Source organism: Ambystoma mexicanum, chromosome 5q (genome assembly GCF_040938575.1).
Source record: "Ambystoma mexicanum isolate Mex_15411 chromosome 5q, UKY_AmexF1_1, whole genome shotgun sequence".
NCBI lineage: Eukaryota > Metazoa > Chordata > Amphibia > Caudata > Ambystomatidae > Ambystoma > Ambystoma mexicanum.
In genome coordinates this window covers 464,346,710-464,367,407 of record NC_090933.1, presented here as the reverse complement: position 1 = coordinate 464,367,407, position 20,698 = coordinate 464,346,710, and positions in this window count along the sequence as shown.

Here is a 20,698-nt window from a genome sequence, read left to right as displayed (position 1 = left end):
TGAGAACCAGAATTTAGAGGTAAATTGTGAGCCTCTATCTGAGACTATGGTACTGGGTAAACCATGGAGTCTCACAATATCCTTGAGGAGTACCACTGCTGTTTCCGAGGCAGATGACACACGGGGTAAGGCAGAGAAATTAGCTAATTTTGTGTAAGAATCTACCGTAACTAATATGGTTGTCTTTCCCTTGGATAGTGGTAGCTCAACCACAAAATCCAGAGAAAGATGTTCCCAGGGCCACGATGGTAAGTCTGCCTGATGCAAAATATCTTTGTCGTGATACCTTACTGGTAGCACATATAGGACAAGAGGCTACATAGGAGGTGATGTCCTGTTTTACCAAAGGCCACCAAAAACTTCTGGTTACTAATTCATAAGTAGCCCTTTGGCCCTTGTATCCCGCCAGTGGCAGGTCATGACAAAACTGCATAGCCTGGTTCTGCATAACCTTAGTTGGTAAAAACAGAGCAGTTTCATGAAACCACAACCCTCCTCTCTCACACAATTTATGAGATTCCATCTCCTTCAGTTGACATGTCTTCAGGTCGTTTTGTACTTCACGGAGAAAGGTATTGGCTATCATACAGAATGTAGGATTGGGAAGGATTCTCTTCTTATTCAACCACCTCTTGTCTTCTTCTTCTGACCAACTCCTTGAAAGTGCATCAGCTACACTGTTTTGTGTTCCAGGAATGCACGTTGTCTGGAAATCAAAATTGGAAAAATAGTATGCCCATCGGGCATGTCTGGAGTTTCTGCACTCCATTTGTTGGAGCACTTTTAGATTACGATGATCTGTACGAATGGTAAAGTGATGAGATGCTCCTTGCAATAGATGCTTCCATTCCTCACACGCCTTTCTCATGGCCAACAACTCTCTTTCGAAGACTAAGTAGTTCCGTTCGCTGGCTGAAAAGGTGCGAGAATAGTAGGCGATAGGATGCTCCTGTCTGTCCGAGTTAAACTGTAACAGAACTGCCCCTAAGGCTCCTCCAGAAGCATCAGTCTCCAATACGAAAGGTTTGGTTTGTTCTGGTTGAATCAAGATAGGTGTAGAGGTAATCAGCTTTTTAAGGGCCTTAAAAGCCTCCTGCGCTTCAGGATTCCACTTAAAGACCACTCCTTTCTTAAGAAGAGAAGTGATGGGTAATACAATGTCTGAAAATCTGGGAATGAAACAGCGATAAAAGTTCGCCAACCCAAGAAACCACTGAATATCCTTAACCGAGGATGGGTCAGGCCAGCGGGTGATCGCCCTTACTTTTTTGGGGTCCATGCATATTCCCTTGTCAGATAATATAAATCTGAGGTAGGATACCTCAGAGGCTTCAAACGTTCATTTTTCGGGTTTGGCATATAGGTGATTGTCCTTCAATCTCTGTAGCACATCCTTAACATGAATACAGTGTTCTTCAAGGAAAGTAGAAAAGATCAATATATCATCCAGATATACAACCACTGATACATATAGAACATTAGCAAACACTCTATCCACAAATCTTTGCAACACCCTTGGGGCATTGACCAATCCGAAGGGCATTACACAGTACTCAAATAACCCCAGTGGTGTTCTAAAGGCAGTCTTCCATTTGTCACCGCTCTTGATCCTCAGTAAATGATAGGCACCTCTCAGATCAAGCTTCGTGAACACCTTAGCGTCTCTTACTGTCTCTAAGATGTCTCGGATTAGAGGCATGGGATATCTATCCCTTAAGGTTATGCTGTTCAAGCCCCTATAATCAATACAAGGACGAAGCTCCTTTGAATCCTTCTTAGAAATGAAAAACAATGTGTCATGATGCCTACCTCTAAGGAGCCAGGCCGGGCCCAGCAACCCCAGAGGCAGACATCATTTTCCCCAGGGAAGTCTCAGCGGGCCCAAGTCGGGGCCCTTTGGACTCAGTCCTGGCGCCTTAGGCGCCAGGCTCATAGCGGACCCCAGTCCTGGCGCCTTAGGCGCCAGGCTCATAGAAGAGGATATGTGCTTAAGTGCTTGGGTGCACACTTACCTGATGCAGACCTTGCTGCTTCATCCAGGCCCTCTTGAGGCCTGAATGGGACTACTTAACCTGTAGGACTACTTCACCACCCGGGTGTGGTCGGGGAAGGATACATACCTGATTGGTGGAAGGATACATACCAGAAACTTCTTCCAAGGCTATTTAAACCCCACCCGAACAGCCACACATGCTTCGCGTTGTTCTGCACCTAGCAGCTGGACGCTCACCGTGTCAGCTCCTGCATCCTGACTTCAGCCACGCCTGCCAGCACCCTGGAACACCTGCAAGGGGAGAAAGGAAGCGAATAGGAGAAGAAAAGCCCTTACCTGCTAAATCTGCATCCCGGAGTCATTTCTCCAACGGCCCTGAAAAGGAAGACATCATTTTAAAGGCATTTCGTTTCGATCGCTGCAGCGCTGCATTTTACTCACCTTTGCAAGGCGCTTCCATCTTCAGCAGCGATCTTCCGGATTCAGCTACGCCCCGGAGCCTAGAGGAAAAAAGACAAGAACAAAGGTGAGAGGGAGAAAAGGAATAAGGAAAGCTCAGTTTCCTTTTAAGTCTTACCTGTTGGATTATTACCACTGCATTTCGGGTCCTGCCGCTTCCTGGCATCTCCGGACCCCGGCCCCTATGGGGAAAAAAGACAAAGACATTGAATGAGCGAATGCAAAGACATTACCTGAGCGCTCATCCAGAACTGTTTCACTTCGGGTCGGCGCCATATCTCCGGCACTCCGAACCCCGGCCCCTAAGGGGAAAAAGACATAAGCATTAGCGCTTGCTACAATTAGACAACGAACATTATTATTAAGCTTGAACTTTTGAACAGAACTTTTACAGCGCCTTACCTGAACAGTCAAGCTTACCTGAACTCCCATCAATCCTCAATCCAGTGAAGTAACTGGGTTTCAACGCGCCCCTGCATCAGAAGCAGGATGGAGAGCTCATCCTTCCAAACCCTAAGGTGAGGCTTCACGGGGAATCGTGGAGGAGGTATCGTGGAGGGTTGGAAGGGAGTGGGAGGCTTGAGCATTGTTCCACAGTTGGTAATACTCCCTTTTCACGCACAGGAGGGTATCCAACGAGCCAGGGAAGCCAGAATAGAGGGGCCCTTCCTGTCCATCTTCAGAGTTCTGCGCCTTCGACGCCGCGCCTCCGTGGGAACCAGGTAGCGTTACAGAACGCGAAGCCTTACCACAATTTCCCACCTCGGCGCTATGGAGACTTCCGGGACAGATCAGCTGGCCCATCTTTTAGGGGAATTACGGGCAGAAGTGCACTCAGCCTGCCAGGAGACTAATGCTCTCAGAAGGGAACTAATCCTATCCAAGGAAAGAACTGATGATCTTGCCAAAAGGTTATTGCAGGGCCAGGCAGAGCACACTCCTTTACCTGTTTCCGGAGATATTTCTACAACAATGGGTTCGAATAACCCGGTACAAATCAATCTACCTGGACACATGCCTTTGGCCCCGCCGGAACGTTTTGCGGGGGATCCCAAGAAATATGCCGTTTTTATGAACCAATGCCGTTTACACTTTTTATGCAGGCCCGGGGCCTTCCCCAACGACCAGACCAAAGTAGCCTTTGTACTATCTTACCTCAGTGGCTGTGCTGCCGATTGGTCTATTCCATTGGTAAATCAGGATGATCCCATTCTCCGGGATTTCCAGGGCTTCCAGGCCAGCATGGAAAGATTGTTCGCTCGACACTCGCAGGGACAGGCCCTTGACAACGAACTGCTATCCTTACGACAAGGTAATCAGGATCTTTTGTCCTATATCGCCACCTTTAATAGACTAGTTGTGGAAACCGGATGGCCTGAAAATAAAAGGATCACATTGTTTCATCGAGGCCTGCGCGGAGAGCTTAAAGATGTTATAGCTCAGATAGTAGATCCACCCCAGGCCTGCGCAGACTACATAGACTTAGTGGTTCAACTTGATCACAGACTTCAAAATAGAAAAGCAGATCGGCTCAAGTATGAAACCAGAGTACCTATCAAGACCCACGTTAACTCCAAGAGTACTGACGTTTCCGAACCTATGCAAATTGGCAGTGTTAAAGGACCATTAACGCAGAAGGAACGAGAGAGAAGGCGACAAATGCAACTTTGTCTGTATTGCGGAACTTCCGGTCACTTTCTTCAAAGTTGTCCAGTTAAACCACCCAAGAAGGTGGTTGGAGCCACTGATAACGAGTTATTGACACCTGGTTCGGGAAACGACCTAGCCCGACAAGCGTAGGGGTCCGCTTGCCGAGCTTGAAAACAAACTCTTTGACCTCGCATTTTGTCATGCCAATGGTGCTTGTGAACCCAAAACAGCCTCAGCAGTTGCATGCTATAAAAGCATACATAGACAGTGGAGCTATTGGAAATTACATAGACCGTGAATTGGCTTCCGGGATTAAGCTTCCTCTCTGCCCGAAAGTAACCCAAGATGTAATTACTACAGTTGATGGAACCGAAATAGCCTCAGGGCCTGTAACGCATTCCACAGTTAAAATCACTCTGGTGGGTCAGGATGGACATCGGGAATCAATCGTGTTTGATGTGATCAAGGCCCCACAATTTCAAGTACTTCTTGGAATCCCTTGGTTAGAAACACATAATCCGAGAATAGACTGGCGAGCAAAGAAGATAACTTTTCCTGATTGTGAACCAACCTGTTACCCAAGGAATCCAGCTATGGGTCTAGCCTCTGTAACTTCCACCCCTGTACAGCTACCATCTGAATACCAAGAATTCCAAGACGTTTTTCAGAAAGGGCAGGCTAACACCTTACCTCCCCATCGATCTTACGATTGCCAAATCGACTTGGTACCCAATGCACAACTACCTTGTAGTAGGATTTATGCTCTTACTGAACCTGAGAACCTGCATTTGCGCCAGTATTTGGATCAATACCTGGCCAATGGTTTCATTCGCCCATCAAAGTCACCAGTCTCTTCCGCTTTGTTCTTCGTACCTAAAAAGGAAGGAGACCTTAGGGCCTGTATTGACTACCTCGCCCTAAATCAGATAACGATTAAGAATCGTTACCCTTTGCCCCTGATACCTGAGCTCATCGACCAAGTAAAAGATGCTCGTGTGTACACCAAAATAGATCTCCGAGGAGCTTACCACCTGGTACGTATAAAAGAGGGCGACGAGTGGAAGACTGCATTCCGCACCAAATTTAGGCTCTTCGAATATCAAGTAATGCCTTTCGGTTTGTGCAACGCACCTGCCGCCTTTCAGTACTTCATGAATGATGTTCTTCGGGAACTTATCGATGTTTGTGTCATCGTTTATATGGACGACATCCTGGTGTATTCCTCCTCAGAATCTGATCACAGAAACCATGTTAGGGCAGTTCTTGAGAAATTGCGCCAGCACAAATTATTTGCCAAGCTCGAAAAATGCGTTTTTCATACCACAGAAGTGGAGTTTCTCGGATTCATCCTGACACCTCAAGGAATCCGAATGGACTCGCGGAAAGTGGACGCCATTCTCAAATGGCCATCTCCTAGCTCTGTAAAGGGAGTGCAAAGCATGCTTGGCTTTGCCAATTTCTATCGAAGGTTCATCCCGGAATTTTCTCGAACTGTTCAACCCATCACAGCTCTCCTAAAGAAAAACAAACGCTTTGAATGGACTCTTGAGGCTGAACAAGCCTTTCAGGACCTGAAAACCAAATTCACCTCTGCACCTGTATTGAAGCACCCGCGCCCAGATCTCCCTTACATCGTGGAAACCGATGCATCCAGTTCGGCCATGGGAGCTGTCCTGTCGCAAAGAGACCCAGAAACTAACCAACTACACCCTGTAGCCTTTTGGTCCAGAAAATTCTCTCCACCTGAACTCAATTACGCAATTACCGACAAAGAACTACTGGCTATTAAATCAGCTTTCAAGGCTTGGCGTCACTATCTTCTCGGTGCAAGACACACCATCACCGTAATTACGGACCACAGAAATTTGCAGTATTTAAAGACGGCCAAAGCTCAATCTTCGCGACAACTCCGATGGGCTTTATTCTTTGCGGAATTTGATTTTGTAATTACCTATCGCCCTGGCTGCAAGAATGGTAAGGCAGATGCCTTATCCCGGATAGGCATGGAAGAACCCAATTCGAGTTTAGAACCTGTGCCAATCATACCGGAACAAAGAATTCTGGGCTTGACTTCATTGCAAACCATTGAGGACATCCAAGCTCAAGTAAAACAGCTTTTTGACTCTTCTGCCTTACTGGAATGGAGTCAAAAGGGTCCTCACTACACCGTTAAGGATGATTTACCCTACTTCCAAGAGCGGTTATTTCTGCCAAGTAAAGAATTGCAGGAACTTGTCATTACCCGTCATCATGAATCATTAATGGAAGGACACCCCGGTATCGCGAAAACAGAAGAAAAGATCAAACGCCACTTCTGGTGGCCTTCTTGGAGAAAAGAGATAAAGTCATTTGTGTTGTCTTGCGGAATCTGTGCCCAAAATAAGAGTCAAAAGAAAAGGCCAGCCGGCCTACTTCAACCTTTGGACATTCCACCAGCACCTTGGCACACCTTGTCAATGGACTTTATAACTGACCTGCCTCCTTGTGGTGGTTACAACACGATTCTCGTAATAGTGGATCTATTCTCCAAAATGGCCCATTTTATCCCTTTAAAAGGATTGCCGTCAGCTTCCACCTTGGCCAAGGAATTTATGGAAAATATAGTGCGGTTACATGGTTTCCCTTCCATATTAGTCTCAGACCGTGGAAGTCAATTTATCTCCCACTTTTGGAAGAAATGTTGCCAACTAGCACAAATAGACGTGCGGTTATCCACCAGCCACCACCCCCAGACCGACGGACAAACCGAGAGAACCAATCAGACTCTCGAGCAATATCTGCGGTGCATGTTACACCAATCCGAGTTGAATTGGAAGGACATCCTTTGGATTGCAGAATATGCATACAACAATTCAGTGCATTCTGGAACCGGACAGACTCCTTTTTATACCCTGTATGGTCACCATCCTCGGACCTCTGACCTAGATCCACCTCTGACCCTGGAGATGCCTGCAGTAAATCACCTACATTCCACAATAACCCAAGCCTTCAAAGAAGCTACAACCCACTTACAGCAAGCCAAGAAAAAGTATAAAGAAAACGCTGATTTGCACCGAAGTAAAACTCCTCCTTACCAAGTAGGAGATCAGGTATGGCTAGCAACTAAACATCTACCCCTCAAGGGTCAGCGAACTTTTAATCCCAGATTCATTGGGCCTTACCCCATCAAAGCTATTATCAACCCAGTGGCCTTTAAACTCGATTTACCATCCAATATGCGGATTCATCCCGTTTTTCACGCATCTCTTCTAAAACCAGTACAACCTGGAACCAGACTGTCTGAGCCCCCAGGCCCTGTCCAAATTGATGGAGAATTAGAATTCGAAGTGAAAGACATTTTAGATTCCAAGATAGTTAAGTCGAAACTCTTCTATCTTGTTGATTGGAAAGGATATGGACCTCAGGAAAGATCTTGGGAACCCAGTAACTACGTTCACGCACCACGATTAATTCAAAGATTCCATCGAAGATTCCCGCACAAACCAAAACCCCCGGAGGAAAAGACCTTGGGAGGGGCCTTGAGGGGGGGTACTGTCATGATGCCTACCTCTAAGGAGCCAGGCCGGGCCCAGCAACCCCAGAGGCAGACATCATTTTCCCCAGGGAAGTCTCAGCGGGCCCAAGTCGGGGCCCTTTGGAATCAGTCCTGGCGCCTTAGGCGCCAGGCTCATAGCGGACCCCAGTCATGGCGCCTTAGGCGCCAGGCTCATAGAAGAGGATATGTGTTTAAGTGCTTGGGTGCACACTTACCTGATGCAGACCTTGCTGCTTCATCCAGGCCCTCTTGAGGCCTGAATGGGACTACTTAACCTGTAGGATTACTTCACCACCCGGGTGTGGTCAGGGAAGGATACATACCTGATTGGTGGAAGGATACATACCAGGAACTTCTTCCAAGGCTATTTAAACCCCACCCGAACAGCCACACATGCTTCGCGTTGTTCTGCACCTAGCAGCTGGACGCTCACCGTGTCAGCTCCTGCATCCTGACTTCAGCCACGCCTGCCAGCACCCTGGAACACCTGCAAGGGGAGAAAGGAAGAGAATAGGAGAAGAAAAGCCCTTACCTGCTAAATCTGCATCCCGGAGTCATTTCTCCAACGGCCCTGAAAAGGAAGACATAATTTTAAAGGCATTTCGTTTCGATCGCTGCAGCGCTGCATTTTACTCACCTTTGCAAGGCGCTTCCATCTTCAGCAGCGATCTTCCGGATTCAGCTACGCCCCGGCGCCTAGAGGAAAAAAGACAAGAACAAAGGTGAGAGGGAGAAAAGGAATAAGGAAAGCTCAGTTTCCTTTTAAGTCTTACCTGTTGGATTATTCCCACTGCATTTCGGGTCCTGCCGCTTCCTGGCATCTCCGGACCCCGGCCCCTATGGGGAAAAAAGACAAAGACATTGAATGAGCGAATGCAAAGACATTACCTGAGCGCTCATCCAGAACTGTTTCACTTCGGGTCGGCGCCATATCTCCGGCACTCCGAACCCCGGCCCCTAAGGGGAAAAAGACATAAGCATTAGCGCTTGCTGCAATTAGACAACGAACATTATTATTAAGCTTGAACTTTTGAACAGAACTTTTACAGCGCCTTACCTGAACAGTCAAGCTTACCTGAACTCCCATCAATCCTCAATCCAGTGAAGTAACTGGGTTTCAACGCGCCCCTGCATCAGAAGCAGGATGGAGAGCTCATCCTTCCAAACCCTAAGGTGAGGCTTCATGGGGAATCGTGGAGGAGGTATCGTGGAGGGTTGGAAGGGAGTGGGAGGCTTGAGCATTGTTCCACAGTTGGTAATACTCCCTTTTCACGCACAGGAGGGTATCCAACGAGCCAGGGAAGCCAGAATAGAGGGGCCCTTCCTGTCCATCTTCAGAGTTCTGCGGCTTCGACGCCGCGCCTCCGTGGGAACCAGGTGAGCGTTACACAATGAGGCTCCTCCTGCGGATTTGGAGGGTCTGATAAGACCATTATGAAGGTTAGCTTTCAGATAATCCTTGAGTGCATGCATCTCCAGTACAGACAAAGGATACATCCGACCAAATTGAAGAGGAACATCTTCTTTGAGGTTGATACCACAGTCTTCCAAGCGGTGAGGTGGGAGGAGTCTAGGGTTCACATCTTCAAAGACTTCCGAGAAGGTTTGATACTGCACAGGAATATTCAAGATAGAAAACCTTGGTTGAATTGAAGTAGAGTGGGACTTGATTTCAACTAGAAGTTCCTTGATACAATGCTGGCTGCAATACACTGAGTCAAAACTTAACTTGTTGGATTCCCAATCAATCCGGGGGTTATGTCGCCTTAACCAGGAAATACCAAGAATCAGCAGGAAATGAGCTGCCTGAATAACATCAAAAGTAAGGGTCTCACTGTGATGGATGACTCATGTTGATCCTGACTAGGTATGTTTCCATCGTTATTGGTCAAGTGGAAAAAGGACGTCCATCCACTCCTTCTACTGGTATTGACCTCTTCTTTTCCTAGAGTGGAATATGGTTCTCTTGTGCCCAGGAAATGTCTATGAAGTTGCCGGCTGCTCCGCAATCCAACATGGCAAGAACAGATATTGAATGCTCTGACTGGTGAGAAAAGGTAACTTGAAAAACCATTAGACAGTTATCTTCCACTCCTTCTATATCCTTTCAGGTGAGATTGCAAGGGTTTGAGCCCCCTTCCCCAAAATCTCTCTTGCATAGAATCGGGATCTGGCGTTTCCCAGACCTCGTGAAGGAACTTCAGGGCAATCCCTCAATGTATGTTTAGAGGAACCGCAATACATACAGAGGTTTAATTCTTGTCTTCTCTTTCTTTCCTCAGGGGTTAACGGTCCTCTAGTTGCCCCAATCTGCATTGGTTCTTCTGAAGGTGGTCTCTCTCTTCTGATTGACGGAGGACTGTACCACTGTGAGAACCCCTTTCCTCTCTTCTGGTCATAGCGCCTTTCCTGTAAACGGAAATCTATTTGGAGGACAAGAGTAACCAGTTCATGAAATGTATTGGGTCAGGCTGCTCGAGCAAGATCATCCTTTATGTCCTCGTGTAAGCCTCTTCTGAAAATGGTCTGCTGGGCTGTGTCTGGCCATCCAGCTGAGACTGCTACTTTCTGAAACTGAACGACATAAGACTGGATGTCCTGGTTACCTTGTTTTACATTGAGTAAAGCTTCATAAACTGAGTATTGAACCTCACGGCGTTCAAAGCGGGCTTTGTAGTTCTGCACGAATAAGTCATAGTCATTAGCCAATGGGTCTTGATTGGTAACTAGCGGAGTTGCCCAGGCCAGTGCACTCCCAGCTAGATTGGAGATCATAAATCCAACCCGAGATCTTCCTGATTCGAAGGCTTTGGGTCTGAAGGAAAAATAAACCGTACATGCGTCCAGAAATTCCTTCATCATAGTCAGTTGTCCCTCATATTTGCCTTATGCAAATGGCATAGGGAGCAAGTAATTCCTACTTTTATCTCGGGCGGTTGCTTGTTGGCTAAGTGTTTGGTTTTCAGCGTGTAGAGCCTGTATCTCCACTCTAAGGCCTTGGATGGCATTGCAAAGTTCCTGGAACTGTTCCAAGGAAGCCATTGGTACTTCTTGACGTTGTATACTGTCAGGAATTGATAACACTTCCTTTAACTCCTCCTCACCTGTTTCTTCGAATGAACCTTCTTGTCTCTCCGAATCCTTCTTCCTTCTAGGTTTCTTTACTTCCTTAGTCTTCCTTTCTTTTTTTTATGTAAATAGGGATGCGCTCCATCGGTGGCAACCATGACTGGGAGAAAACCCAGGTCCTAGGGACTCCCGAGGAGCATGCTCCTAAAAAACAGGGAACAAGCCAATAGCTGAAAAAAACCTGTGTAGTGGTATAGCGGTGTTCTTCTTGTGAGAGTTCGAATGAAGTAGCAGAAGTGTAAGCTACAGGAATCCAGTGAAAGGTCTTGAGGCAATGTCCAGAAAAGTCTATTAACCTTACACTTAGCAGAGATAAATAATCCTTGCAGTTTCTCAGAATGGGCAAAATAAACTAGTTTGTAGGCAGCAGCTCCTCTCAAATGACCACCAGGGAAAAGGTCCCAAAAATGACTGGCAAACGAATGGAGAAAGGAGAGCGTGGACAAAATAGAAGAGAATAGTGACAGTGCTGTGAGTGGCTGAAAAGAGCAGACTAGAAAGAAACTGACAGAGTACTAACAAATAGAGGGAAAGAGGAGTCAGAGCAAACGCCCCAAAGATGGGTAGCTGAAAATAGTTGAAACGAAGGAAGGAATAGTACAGAGGAGTAGATTAACTCAATCACCAGCGAGCTAAGAAATAGTCAAAAGGAAGTAGCGTTAATACAAAGGGAGAAAAACGCTACGGTGCGCAAAAGCAAAGTGAAAGCAAATCAAAGCAAAAAATACCTTAGAAGAAGTACACTCCAAATGTGCGTGAAGGCAGGAATAGAAATACAAGTAACCAAAACTAAACAGAGCACAAAAGCAAGTAAGGCGAGTCTCTATGGACAGAGACTAGCAGCGTCAGACAAAATAGACGATGCAACGCACTGCAAGAAGGGTCAGAATGTGTTAAATGAGTTCCGATGGCCATATTGGAAATAAACTAAACTGTCAACACAGAACATGCGTATCCATGTTAGGAGTATATCCATTTCTGCCATATCTTCCCGGGTTGATGCATGACAATTCCTGAGGTTGACTGGATATTATAGAAGGTTAATTCCTAATCATTCCACGTTAGACGCCAATTTGATAGACAAACCCAAGAATGCACGACCATAATAGCTACTCTGGGATCAACAATCTGAAAAATGTACTGTACATTGAACCTGTCTTTAAGATGCTGGACTACAACAAAGAGTTATTTTAATAATCAGATTTATCTACAGTGGGCCTTGGCACTGTACTTTCACAATAACATGACAGAGTCGAATCATCCTATGCAATATACAAGCTGAAAAACATTTCCCAAAGAAGAATCCAATGCTAATGTAGAACTGGAGGTTCTCGAAAAAAAGTGGGTTGTCACTCACTTAACGTATTATTTCACAGGTTAAAAGTTTAGATTGATCACAGATCTATCCCTTTTAACCTTGATGATTTTTTGAAAGGACGCTAATGCCTAAGTAATGAGATTGTTCTTGGATGTACAGCCTTTTTACTTTACTGACAGGGGAAGCCCCCTGTATAGAGAACACCTGAAGGAGGCAGAGTGGGTGCAAATGGCAAAGCCTTTGAAGTTCAGAGCTGTTTCGGGCTGAAGTAGGATGCGCTCGAAGCCCGGCGTGACAGAGGAACAGGGAGCCGAGACGGCTTGGCCAGAGAGCTTGGTGGTGTCGTGACCACAAGGCAAGAGTGGTGGGCAGACTGCCCTCTCAATGACATGGACACCACCTCAGAGCAGCAGCACTGAACAAATCAATTGCCCACAGCGGTATCGAAAAGCCAAACAGTAGATAGAAACGCACTCAAAGCAGAAACCACAAGAAGCAAAAAACGAAGAAAGAACAAGGTCCCAAGTACCCACGGGCCGTGTAGATGGTCATCTCTAATACTGGACGCAATGTGGAGAATGAGAATATGGGGTAGGCAAAATGGATTCATTATAGAAGTAACAGAACTTGTCCCAGAACAAATGATGAAAGTGTGGAAAATAAGTTGGTAAATTTGAACTATTTTAATGTGGTAATGAAAAATACAGAAAGCACAAAGAGTGAAAGAACTAGAACTGGAGTGTTGATACCTTGGGAAAAGGGGAAGACTACCCAATATCCAATAGACAGAGAGTGGAAAACAATAAAAAGAGACATTTGGGAACTAAAGACCAGAGAGGAGAAGTCTCTAAGATAAACCTCATACAAGAAAGACCACTTGGGAAAAGAGGATCCATAAGTATTTGGACAACATAAACCTCTTAGAAAAGGACATGATACAAATACATTCTGAATCCAATAATAAAGCGATAAGGATTCTGACAAGAGCAAGGAAGAACGCTAACAAAGAAGAGAAAAAGACAATCAACCCCCTAAGGGAGTTGAAGTAACTAATACAGAGAATAAAAAGAGACTATTTAAGGATTGTATATTCACAAGATCTCTGTAAAGAAGAGAACATAAGTACATAAGTAGAACTACCTGGAGAAGGGTGTCATTCTCCTGACTTTCGCTAATTAAAATAATGGTAGGGACAGTTAGGTTAGCTTTGGACAGCGGACTGATTCTCTTGGACATTTACTTATGACCCACGAGAACCTTAGTAAAGTATGCAGGAAACCCCCCATAGTGATAGGGAAAGATAGGACTTCTTTTTACTCCTTAATAAACGCATGGCAAAAATGTCCTCAGTGAGTCTGTGACCTTCTTTTGTCATGCCACACTACACAGAACAGATTTTAAAAAATCATTAACATTTAGCTGTTGGGGAATTACCAAACCAACATGCACGCACAGTACAAAGTTTATAAAAGAGAACAGTATTGCAAATGGACACAAAATACATGCATGACATACCTGCTCTCTTTGGGTTGTATCACATGGTCCTGAGGCTACAATCTCAAAAAAGATCTACAGCGGGAAATGAAAAGAAAAGTAACATGAGTCAAAGGCACAATACTCACACGAAGAAATGTTATGGTACTATAAATTCCACCTGCCCTACAAACATCATGTAAGTGCACTAGTTGCATGCATGCTTTCACTTGTAGACACACACAATCATCACCATTCAAGCACTAAGCAAAAACACTTGGCATATATTTGCTCCTTGGATTGTGCTATGGTCCGAGATACGAGTGACTGTCTCCTCCTGCACGATAAGAGATGAACAGAGGTACGAGTCAAAGGAACAATATTGACTCTTGGGGATAGCATTGTGCAATACATTCCACTAGGCCTATCAACAGCACGGACATACACTTGTAGATGCACACACCTATCCCCAGTCAAACACTAAGCAAAAACACTTGGCATAACTGCTTTCTTGGAGGCGTGGCTTAACGCTGTTGGTATTGGTGGCCTAACTTGGTCACTATGCTCCATAAGTACGTCACAAGTCTAAAGGACTCGCTCAAACTCATGAAGCTTACGTGAATTGGGGTGCTAAAGACGGCGGAGTGAGTCGGAATGCTGCGGTGAGCTGCTCATATGTGAAAAAGGGTTTTCTGTGCCTTTTTCGCAGACAGGTAAGCACGGTCGGACTGGGACAAGATATAGGCACGGACACCAAAAAGAAAGTGTCCACCCCTCGCCTTAAAAAAGTGGCACACTCAGCGCCTCAAAAAGTGACCCACCCTGTGCCTCAAAAAAGGTGGCCCTCAAACCATCATCCGTGAATCGCTTGAATTCCAACTTTACAGAAAATGCTACTTATGGAGGGTTCATGTGTCTGTGTCAACACAACTCATAAAATAAGATAACTTTGCATACAGTTCTGTGGCAGGGTCCACAGCTCCGAGACGCAGGAGTGGCCTGAACAAGACCTTTCACCCCTTGACAAAACATGAAGTGTCGTCAAATAGCATTGTTCCTAAGTACACTACGAAAAATATGATTTCACTAATGTGATGTACATTTCATACAAGAATGGATCACCATATGTATAATTAATATCTGTGTGTATAGATCCATATTGTCAAATTACTGTGAATGCAAGCAGACGTCCAAGGCCAAATGGTAATATGTTATTGTATAGCACTTACGCTTAAGCTCTTTTTTTATAGAACAAATATGCATACAATATCACCCAACCTGGGTTGGTACTCATTTATCGAACTCAGAAGGATGAAGGGCTGAGATGGTTTGAATCTGTAACCTGCAGATCACACACTCATCGCAGCAGCGAGCGCTCAACCCACTGAACTATCATATCGGCTATAGTAAAATGAGCAATTATTTTCTAGTGTGGATAGCATTAAACTGGTAACTGAGATTTAACAGCATGTCTATAGAACATGTCCTCAAGTGTAGGTGCAAGATGAATATGTGCTCAATGAACGGACCAGAAAACGTTTGGGAAACTACCATGTCATAAATCCACGTTTCACCTGGTTAACAATAGCAACCCCAAAAGAAAACGTAGGTTCTCTTTTTAGCCTGCTTTAACGTGGTCTCCAGTCATTGTGGAGGTATAACAAAAACGCGAAATGGATACACTAAGACGATTATGTGGCAAACACATGTGATGGGGTCTAGAGGAAGAGTCCAGGAAAGAACCAGGCAGAGGCACAGCAGCTGAGGCCCCTCGCCCAGCCCAGCCAAACCCAGCAAGTTAGGCAGCAGCTGAAGGCTGCCTCTCTACCCCAGTACTGGTCCAAGTTGGTTTGGCAAAAGTATGCAGAGAAGCTGCCTGTAAACACAGCTCAAGCCACACTAGCACTCACCCAAGCATCAGTTCCTTACGAAAATAAAAAGTACCTCTAAAAAATAATAAACAAACACACACACAATTTTCCTGCTCCGGTCTCCTCGACTCTTTGGAAGGCAATGTTATTTCAGGACTTACTGGTAGCCTACACGTCCAGGAAAGAAGCAGGCCCAGGAACAGCAGCTGAGGCACCAGCCCAGGCAGGCATCAGGCATCACCTGAATGCTGACTCTCTGCACATGGGAAGAACCGAGGCCAGACACTGGGTTCCTGGGTCCTTAGGCTGAAGGCTCGACCAGCGCTCGATCAGGCTCCATCAGGCGAGATACATATGTAGCATGGGGCCCAGCTGGGAAGCCTAAGATCCTGGCCAACACAGCTCACTGCTGCAACTTGTGGTGGAGATAATACAGCCTTGCCGCTCCCTCCCAGTGTTTTGTAACACTGACTGCTGCGGGCGACATGGACTCGCGGGCTGTGGCAGTTGGCCGCTGGCCCGTCGCATTTGTCAGATAGTGATCATTTACTATCACTATTGCATGTGGCTTTTCACCTTTTCTTGTTCTGGAACCCATCTGGCTCACAGACCAGCTGACCACCTCACAGTCACCTCCTGCTACATCCTCACTACTGTTATCCTCCTCTTCCATCATAATGTCTTTTGCACCTTTGTGTGAGAAATTGCAGCAACATCGAGCATAATGTGCTTTTTTCCCATATTTGAGACATGCATAAAATAATTCTTCACCAGCATCATATTAAAAAACCGTAAAAAATGGGTTGACGATAAAGGCCTATTAAGGATATTTCAAACCGTCTTTAAGAAAAGATACAGTACCTTAAGTAACATTTTCACCATCCAATACTTGATGGCAAAAGCTAAATGAGACCTAAAAAAATTATTTATATGGTTGCTATATAGACTATAGCAAGGATTTTGACGTGGTCTCACGCCAGTTATTATGGAAGAAATTAGAGAAATTAAGGATTGAGCCACAATTACTATACTATATCAAGATCCTTTTTAATAACACATCTGTTACTGTGCGCTTCAGTCAAGTCAGCGAATTGTCCAGCTATTGTGAGACGAACCATGGCCTTAAGCAAGGCTGCTTTCTATCACCAATTTTATACAACTTGTATGTGGCTGTTTTTCTGATACCATCAATACAGTACATCATTTTCCACCAAAAATAAATGGTGTTTTGTCCCCTGGCTGGCATATGCAGATTACACTGTTCTATTTGACTTAACCCTGATTGGCCTGCAAAGATCTGTTGATGTGTTGGCTGAATGTGCATCAATCAATTGTATGATCATTGATACATCCGAAACTAAAATGATGTGTCTGGTTGGTTCTATACCGGAAACCTTCTTTTGTCTGGAGATTTAATAACATCCCACTTAATGTTGTTGAGGATTGTCATTATTTGGGCTTTCCCATTAAGTTAAGTCATACTATAACATTTTACGGGGCATTGATTACTCCCAGAATTTGGAAAAAATGGTGATAACAAAGCAATATAAAGTCAAGCACGGGGGCCATAATATTGTTGCGCTACCAGAAATGTATGGTGTTAGTATTACCCTGAGTTTATTGTATGGACTAGCTGTGCTTCCCCAGAGATCTGTCTGGTGGTTGGATAAAAAAGAAGGTAAGATCCTAAATTATTAAATAAACTTTCCTTTGTCAACACCAGTGGAAGCCTTGAGATTGGAATATGGTCTTAGTTCATATATTGCAATATGATCAACATAGCATACTTTGGTTTATATGTAGTTAGCTTCAGGTGCTAACAATACAAAAGATTTGCAGATTTAAGTTGGGAAGAATGGCAACTTGAACTGTAGCAACATGTTTATTCTTGAATTATAATATTTTGCTATGAATTACCTGAAATATTTAGAAGTCTCCCTTGAGGATGCATTGACTCCCGGTATCGATCTTATATTGAAGAACAAACCAAAATCCTGGGATAAAATCTGTTATATTGAAAAACTCTCCAACATGCAGAGACACAAAGAATACTCAAGGCAAAGTTTTGCAATTAACTTACTGTGTTTTTACTTGACTAAATAGTGCCCTATTGATTTGAAACGTGTTATTTTACAGCTGTGATAACATCTTTTACGCACATGGGAGTATGTTGGGGCTTGGAAGTGTCTCCCATTTGAAGCTCGATTATGTCGACTCTGCAGAGAATAAATAGAGACAAGTGTTCATATTCTTACTTCTTGCCTTGTTTTAAAATCACACTGTGCTAAGGGATATGACAAACATAGTGCCAATCTTGACCGCATCGACATAGACCAATTTTGGAATACGTTATAAGGTGCTGAATCAGTGATTATTACCTCTTCTGCTTGCTACATTTGGAAAGAATTTTTAAAATTGATTGACTTGCCCAATTCTGAATGCACCCCTTGTTAATTGATTGCATATGTATTTTTAATACACTTGGGTTAATTGTCATATATCTTAATAAGAAATAATCTTAAGTATTAGAGGTTTTTATACACTGTACCTTGTTTAATGTTTTATTTGCATATTGTAAATGTGTATAATGTACGACTTGTGTATTGTAAATGTTCTATTTTTCTCTTTAAAGTGTTTAAGGCTTGTGCAAGAGCCAAATATACAATAAAGAAAAATAAAAAAATAAAACAACAGCTATTCTTGCCAGCACCAAGTGCATCACATGTTGAAAAAACTCTTCCGCTAATACAAGTTCAAAAGGCATGCGTTTGAACTTGAAAGTGCCATCATGAGTAATAAAAGTTGTGCAATCTCTCAACTGAAATGCCACCTGATGGTATGCCGATGCCAGGTCCGAAGTGCTGAACACTTTGGCATCTGCCATCATGCTTACTAACTCCCCAATATTAGGAAGAGGAAATCTGTCTACCACAAAGCACCTATTGAGACCATGGAGAGCTATACAGAGTCTCACATTTCCATTGCTCTAACAACTACCACAGGAGAAACCCATTCCGAAGCTTCCACTGTTTCAATTATTCCATCACTTTCCAATTTTTTTATTTCCAGAGAGACTACCTTTCTCAAAGCTATGCAAACACATCTAGTTTTTCCAGCTCTGGGTGTAGAATCTCTCTTGTTATCACAGAACCCCTTCAAGCCTAGTTGTCTGGCCTCGTGGCTCCCTGATCAATGGAGGAGATATGCTCAGGTACTCTTGGATTGATTTTGAGGCCCATGCCGCTTTTCTCATACCACCCAAGCAAGTTGCCCCCCCCTCTCCTTGACACATATACTTTCCCTTCCGTCTTTTTTCTTTTACACTCCAATGTAGCTTGAACATACCCTATAATCTCGATGTCCACTCCTCCATAAGCACTTGCTCTCATTTTAGGTGTGTTTAGATGTACCCCCTTACATTTTTCCATCCATACCTCATCATCTACTATGGTATAGTCAAAACCTGAGACAATGAGCATGTGTATCCCAATTCCATTTACTATCACTTTGGCATGTGGCTATTCATATTTACTTGTTATGGAACCCACCTAGGTCACAGACCAGCTGACACCCTCACAGTCACCTCCTGCTACAGCCTCACTACTGTCATCTTCCTGTAATCGTAATCTCTTTTACACCTTTGCGTGAGAAATTGTAGCAACATCGAGCATAATGTCCCCTTTTCCCATATTTGAGACATACAGCATTGAGGTCAGAACAAGCTACCGAATTCGCAAAGTGAAAAATATTTTGTGATCCTTTCACCTTGCCCCAGCCCCATTTTACTCTCCACCCGTTTATAATCATTGGTCCCTGTGTTCTCCCACTTGTTGGGATTCTTCACGCTGGCTGTGGACTTTTTGGTGGTTGAGGCACCCTCCTTTTTGGAGTTGCCACCCACTGTGTTCACTGTTCCCCCAGTTTGTTCTTTTACTTCTCGTTTTTCTAGTTCTTGAACACATGACATCATGTGTTCTATTTGTTTGGCAATGTCAATCACTTCATCCAGGCTCAGATCTCATTTTGCCCAAATCTCCTCCCTAATCTTTTTCTCCGTGACTTTTAACATAAATTGATCTATCAACCTCACACAGCGTATCATTTTGTGATGCTCCAAAATTACATTTGTTGGCCATTTCCCTCAGCGCAGTGATGAAGTCTTCAATTGATTCCCCTTGTTTTGTTCTCTGGTGCCAAAGTTATACCTTTGTAGGATTGTGCTGATTTTGTTTCCGAAATGTTTGTCCACCTTTAATAAAAATGGTTTCATAAGTATTAGGCAGTTCCTCACTGACACATTCTCTGGCACCTGCGCCTGGCATTGCCAAATCGGGTAGGCTTTTCAAGATGTGCCTGCCCTCGAATCCCAAACGGTGCATCAACAGAGCTCTGCAATGCTCTATACTGAACATGGGACAGTGTACAGCCAAGACATAGGCCCTCATTACAACTTTGCCGCTAAAACACAGGTAATTTCAGTGTGCCTGTATTACTGCCTCTGGCAGGGCGAACACCAGAATTACTGGTGCATTATAGGTCCTCATGCGCACGCACACCCCCCTGCCAGAAATGTGCTGGTGATAGGGATACCAGCACCCAAACTGCCAGAATTACCGGCACCAGAATTTCCAGCGGTGGAATTGCCAGCATCGAAATTCCCGGAACGGGAAGCTCACCAGTGCTCATTTTTTAAAAACTCAAACCACTTCTAACTGTCATCCACAACATCAGGAGGTGCCACAATGTCTGAGAGCAAGAAATCAAGAGTCCCTGAAGTACTCCGGTGTTGAAGTTTGCAGAGCTGGCTGCACTGTCAGACACGGTGGTGCAGCATGCAGAGGCCCTTTTTGGGGCTGGCCAGAGGAGGACCAGACAGAGGAAGCAGGCCATCTGGCATGAGATGTTAGACAGGGTCACAGCCGAGGGATTGCCATAAGCGTTGGGACAACTTGTGCATTAGGATCCACATCCTCCTAGCCACACACATGAGGGAATCTGCTGCCACTGGAGGAGGGACAGTGGCACCCCTAAACCTCATGCCTTAGAGGAGAGGTGCAGCTCCAACATGCATGTGCAATAGAGGGATGGCATAGAGGGAGTCGGGACATCAGAGGCAGGAGCTTGAACCCAAGGTGATGGTGGTTAAGTACAACAAATCCCATGTAAATGCAACTGTTGTTTCCAAATGTATGCATCCCAGGAAGAGAAACACCAAATGGGCAAGGGAAAAGATTCAACATGTGTCAGTCACAGCAAATGGCCCGATCACA